General features: G+C 34.9%; 1 protein-coding gene across 1 annotated transcript in view; it reads right to left on the reverse strand.

Moving 5' to 3' along the window:
• Nucleotides 1–6156, reverse strand: part of LOC123551044 (activating signal cointegrator 1 complex subunit 3-like) — a 256055-nt gene that overhangs the window by 106202 nt on the left and 143697 nt on the right. The gene's annotated exons all lie outside the window — the stretch shown is intronic.

The raw sequence follows: 6156 nt of genomic DNA on the forward strand, positions 1-6156 counted from the left end.
TTAATGGTCAAAGCTATTGCTTTAAAACTTATTATTCGCCATTAAAATATGACTCTGCACAGCAAGTACCGTAACTCCATTCTGCTTTTTGCAAGAATTACGGCCACATTTGGACTTAGAAAATCATGGGTAGGACAATATTTCTATTACACAAAGACAAAAGAATCAGATGAGCATCTGCACCCGCAAGGTGGTGCTCTTGTTTTATCTGGGGACCATAAGCCGCTTTTCATGGAATTGCACTCTGTGCATCATTGAAGGTTCCATGTGCACCACCATATGAATACATCTGCGGATGTCTCTAAATTATATTCTGGTACTTATAGCATGTGTAAATGTTGAGTTCTGCTCAACCCAGGGCTATAAGAAGGCGCGGACGGCAGATTGCATTTCCACTACCGTCCATGAACAGGCTCAATTAAACCAAGCCTGCAACATTTTCATTATGTCGTGTTGGGCGACCTGTGGTTTTCCACTTTTATATTTTACCTACAAGGCCACACAATAAGATATTTCCTTTCTAAATTTTCCATACATTCTGATGTTTCAATTTTATTGTACAACTGATCACAGGTATTTTCACCATTTTACCACTTTTCTTATCATATGACAGCTTCTAAAAAGCAGGATTTTATTTCATAAAATGAATTCTGTCTGTTTTCTTAATGCCATTTTAGACTACAAGTACTGCACATGTGAACTCATTATTTGTAGCGGATTTATTTTCGCGTTAAATTCACAAAATTAAATCCTAATGAACTCATACAATTTCCATTCATTTTAAGTTCATCGTCAAGATCCCCATAAATCACAGTTTTGACTGAAAATCATGAAACTTTAGTGTCCACAAAATTAAATGATTTTACGATAAATCAAAGAAGATTTATCAGGGACTATGTTATTATGAAGATCTTTTTTGATACAGTCTAGAGGATCACATCATAATACAGGATCATCTTACAAAAACTTGTCTAGAATCTGATCTGTTGCTACAGCAACCATTATGATGTTTCTAGACAAATAAGGAAGCCAGATTTCATCAAATCAATAAAATATCACTTCATAAAACTTAGAAATAAGGAGACAGGAAAATTAAATTTGACACAAACAGGAATGTATCTTTAGTTGTCTATATGTTATAAATTATCTTTGAACATGATGCCTTTAGATGATTAGGTTTTAGTCGAACTTGCTCAAGTTAAGGTTATAGCTTGATATACAAAGAAAGAGAAGGTGCCAGGTGCATTACCCAACATTCTAAGACTTTTAAGATTTTCTTTTATATAAACAAAGAAGGATTTTACTGTGTCTTGTCTTGTCGATTAAAACATGTTTTGCAAAATGACCTACTTTTGGCTATTCCGCCTAAAAAAGGACTCCAGATTAAAATCCCTTCCTGGTGTAATTCGAATGCGTTTAGAATGGAAATGGATTTTAGTTTTGCGTGCTTTGTTGGCAAATAAACCAAATTTTTTTCGTTCAGATGCCTTCAGCCTTCATGATTAGATTACTATGCATCTGAACTCAAAACCATGTTTTATTTGCTATCGGCCCGAGTGATTAATTACAATGCCTCTGAACGAAAAAACGTGCTTTATTTGCCAACAAAGCACACAAAACTAGAACTATCTCTCAATTAGATCAGGCACAGCCACGATTCTGGATGGAAAAAAAAGACATTCTGCAAGCCAGCAAAATAAAGACTCTTTAGATGAACCTCTGACACAGAGAATGATATATGTGTCATGATATGTCATTAACCTTTACCCTGCTAAATTCCAAAAATGGACTGGTCTATCATTCAAATTGGGCAGTACCACTTATTATTCAAAGGGGTGTTCACTGAAAATTTGCTGACTGAATACCGAACAGTGCAGGCTGATCTTGGTCTGCACTTGTCGCAAAGGCAGAATCACTTGCCGCCAGCAGGCTTATAAAAGATTAAAGGATCTGGTGCAGTTTCCAAGAAGATGCCAGCACACATTACACATGTGAGACACAATGCTCATACAAATATGCATGCTCCTGCATCATGTGATCAGACCAGACACGGTATGTACATTCCTCAAACAGAACATACTGAAAGAAAATCCTAGATAAATATTTATTAAGGTCGTGACTGTACTTTTTAAGAATTCTTTGCATACTTTTCTGGTAATGGACTGTTATTTATCACAATAGTGGTAACAAGCATTGCTATAATGGACTTCATATCTAGGAATGAATGAAAGACAGTTGATCTTGCTAATAATACTGATTGACAACAAATGCTTATGGATTTGTGCAATGCAGGGAAGTATTTAGTTTGTTTGTTAGCTTGTTTGTTTTGGGTTTAATTCCATTTTTCAACAGTATTTCAGATATGTAACGGCGGGCAGTTAGCCTATCCGGTGTACCTGGATTCTGTACCAGTACAAACCTGTTCTCCACAAGTAACTGCCAACTTCCCTACATGAATCACAGGTGAAGGACGAATGATTTCAGACATAATGTATTTTATACTTTTATCAAATCATCACAGAGATTTCTGACCACTGAAATAAAGATAAATGGACAGACAGAAAGACAGATTCGAATACAACCCAAACACATGCATGAACTGTTTAAATGGGGGGGGGGAGGGGGGAACCATGTTACCCCAACTCCTCCTTGAAGGTAGGTAATAGTTTTCTCACAGAAGTTACAAAATAAAACTCCTGCAGACTTATTATAAGAAACCTTTTCAAATTACCTGAATACTAAGAAATGACTGTCTGCGCCTGTCCTTCTGGTTCTCCTGAACAGCATTTTGTGTCTTTCATTCTGATAAAATGTTGCACAAATTCCAATCATTTGTCTAAATTAGTATAAACTAATTTCTTCCGAAGATGGTCTACCAAAAGACTGAGGCTTCAGTCTACGCTGTCATTCTGTCTCATTTAAATACATCTTTGTCAGCCATTTGCTACAGGTCGCTTAGACTCAGCTTGATGAATTTTATTTAAATTACCAAGGATACAAACTGAATCATCGAAAACTGAATGGAAGGAAAATTTAGCATTTTCTGAAGAGTTGCCGATGCACCGACTGTCTGCCGGAAATTATCCAATAACGAAGTTCTGTCATTATGACAGACATAATACTAATGAATAATAAAAATGGTCACTACTTAATCATTTTACAGATCTCACTGATTATGTTGTTTTTTTTTCTATTAGTAATAACAATTATTTCTGTTACTGTTTTTTGCCAATTTATGATGCTGAAAATATCACCAAAATATCACAATATGTAAATAGACAAGGGCTGTTTAATAACACTGTCCTTGATTATATTAAAAACTTCCACTCAATATTAGCTTAAGCAAAATTTTCTCTGTTGAAAATGACGTTCAAGGTTAATTTTGCTAAAATGTAAGCCAAGAGTTATGAAACTTGCCATGTGAGGCTATCTGTGATGCAAAAGATGTGTTGGGATTCTAAAAACATTTGGTATAGTAATTCCTAAGAAACGCGCTTCATAGCAGAACTGCAATGAAGTTTCTGTGTTGTAAGGTACTTACCACACGAGGTCAACTCATGATGCCGAAGACAAGTGTGAAGTTTGAAATTCACTGGCCTAGTAGTTTTTAAGAAACCTGCTTACATAATTATGAAACTTGAAGCAGAAATCTTAAGTCACTTGTCCTGTGTGTTCATCTCATGATGCCATACATGAGCAATATACCTAGTAGTTTAGAGAAACCTGCTGACATGCAAAACTCTTGTGACGTGGACACAGACACCGATGCTGATCCTAACAAAAGAGGGAGCAAGCAATATCTTTATTATTTAAAAACATTCAAAATAGTAGAGCTAAAAAGTGACCACATCCTTTGGTGACAATACTTTTTAACAAATTATAATAACTTAAGTGTGTCACTCAAGAATACTTTGTGTTTATACAAGTGACTAAGGAAATGTAATTGCTTTTACCACTTGCAGCCCCTATGCGCAGCCAAGTCGATCCATTTAAACAACTTTGCAATAGGACAATTGAAGGAACATCCTCCCTGCCAAGTTTCATCTACTTCCATCAAACAGTTTCTGACATGTTGTTTAAAGAAATGTTGACAAAGAATGAATAATGAATGATCACAATAGCTGATGATGTTTAGAACAGCAGGCTCTGGTGATTTAACCCTTAGCCTGCTGGCGGCAGATGATTCTGCCTTTGCGACCAGTGCAGACCAAGATCAGCCTGCACATCCGTGCAGTCTGATCATGGTCTGCACTGTTCGCTATTCAGTCAGTAAATTTTCAGTGAAAACCCCTTTGAGTAATAAGTGGTACTGTCCAAATTGAAAGATGGACCAGTCCATTATAGAAATATAGCAGGTTAAGGGTTAAGTATCATACAAATGAGACATGTATTCTGTGCAATCTGTCTGCCTCAGACAGACATTATTCTGTATTTGCCATTACATAGTGGTTGACTGTTTGTAAAACACATAATGCTCTCCCTGATGGCCTGTCTGATGTAACAGGGTTACTGATTATGTATACTGTGACATTAACTTGATGGCCTCAAGAAATTCTGACAATTACTAAAGGCAACTCTTAATTTGTAAGAACAGTTCAAGAAATATACTGGAATTATTCAAGAACTAAGTTCCCGAGTTTTTCCATAACTGCTCTAAGAATGTTCAAGAACATTTCAAGCACACTTCTACATTAAATGTTCTTGATTTCAGTTCTTAAAGAGTACATGAACTAGTCCCCTTGAGCAGTTCAAGAACACTTCTTGAACATTTTGTTCAAAAACAGTTATTACATTTTTCTGGAATTGAAGTTATTAAACTGTTATTAAACTGTCCATAAAATATTCTTGGAATTTGTTTTATTTAACCAGACATGTAATGTTGTCAGACATATTTCATGAACTCTGTTTTTAGTTGGTTTCTTTGTTTGTACTGACCATTTTCACCAAAAGTGACAGTGGATTGCCCATTTTCAACTTTTTCAGCCAAAAAAGGCTTATCCCCCTAAACAAATATCTTATTAGTGAAGACAATTTGCCTTTATCAGGTCTAGGAAAGTGGAATATTTACAGATTATCTGTAAATTAACAGATAATCTGTAACTTTACAGATTTTTCAATCTGTAAATTTACAGATTAAGTGTTTGAAAACTGCTAAAATTATATTTAGACACAAAATCGCAGCTTGAAATTAACTGATTTACTTATGGTATGTATAAATAAAGGTCAGTTGTAACTTTCAGTCATTTCTGTTGACTTTGATTTTTCTTAAAATGCCAAAAACTCAAAGTCAACAAAAATGGCTGAAACCCACAAATGACCTTAATTTATGCATGCTGTAAATAAACCAATTAATTCCAAGCTGCGGTTTTGAGGATAAATGTAATTTCATCAGTTTTCATACACACAATCTGTAAATTTACAGATGGAAAAATCTGTAAATTTATAGATTATCTGTAAATTTACAGATAATCTGTAAATATTCCACTTTCCTAGACCTGTTTATAACTGACTTGAAATATGACATTTACTGACATTAATAAGTTTTAAAGTCTTCAAAAATGTTCTTGTGCCATACAAGAATTTAATAACACAAAATTCTTCTACGGTTCCTCTTAGGTTCTTAATATAACATTAAGAACAGAAACAGATCATTTTTGGATGTAGAAATTCTTAATCTTGTCAAACTCTGTTCTGGAAATATCTACCAGAACAAATTTTAAGGAGATCATTTTAAGAACTTTCACTATTCATGATAAGTTGTTAACATTTAAGAACATTACAAGGACTAGTAAATAACTTAATGAATTTCTTGACCTGTTCCTTTAATTCAACTTGAAGAAAAAGACCCTGCTAACCTTTGACTTCAGTGTGACCCTGATCTTCCAGCTATGATCTTTTGTCTTGCAAATGACATGCTGGGTATCATTGAACAATTTGGTGCAAAGTAATATTAAATTTTCTGGAATAATGGCGGTGCTATGACTCTGACATGAACCCAACCATGTAATCACAGGACACAGTGTGAAAGACTGTCAGAATGGCTGGTGCAGCCCATTTCTATACCATCTAGTTTGGTAAGATCTATCTACAGGTTTATCAAACAAAACCGTTTTTGCTTTCACTTTCTTGGCAATGCTAGCTTGGTTGCTGAGATAA

This window comes from Mercenaria mercenaria, chromosome 4 (genome assembly GCF_021730395.1).
Source record: "Mercenaria mercenaria strain notata chromosome 4, MADL_Memer_1, whole genome shotgun sequence".
NCBI lineage: Eukaryota > Metazoa > Mollusca > Bivalvia > Venerida > Veneridae > Mercenaria > Mercenaria mercenaria.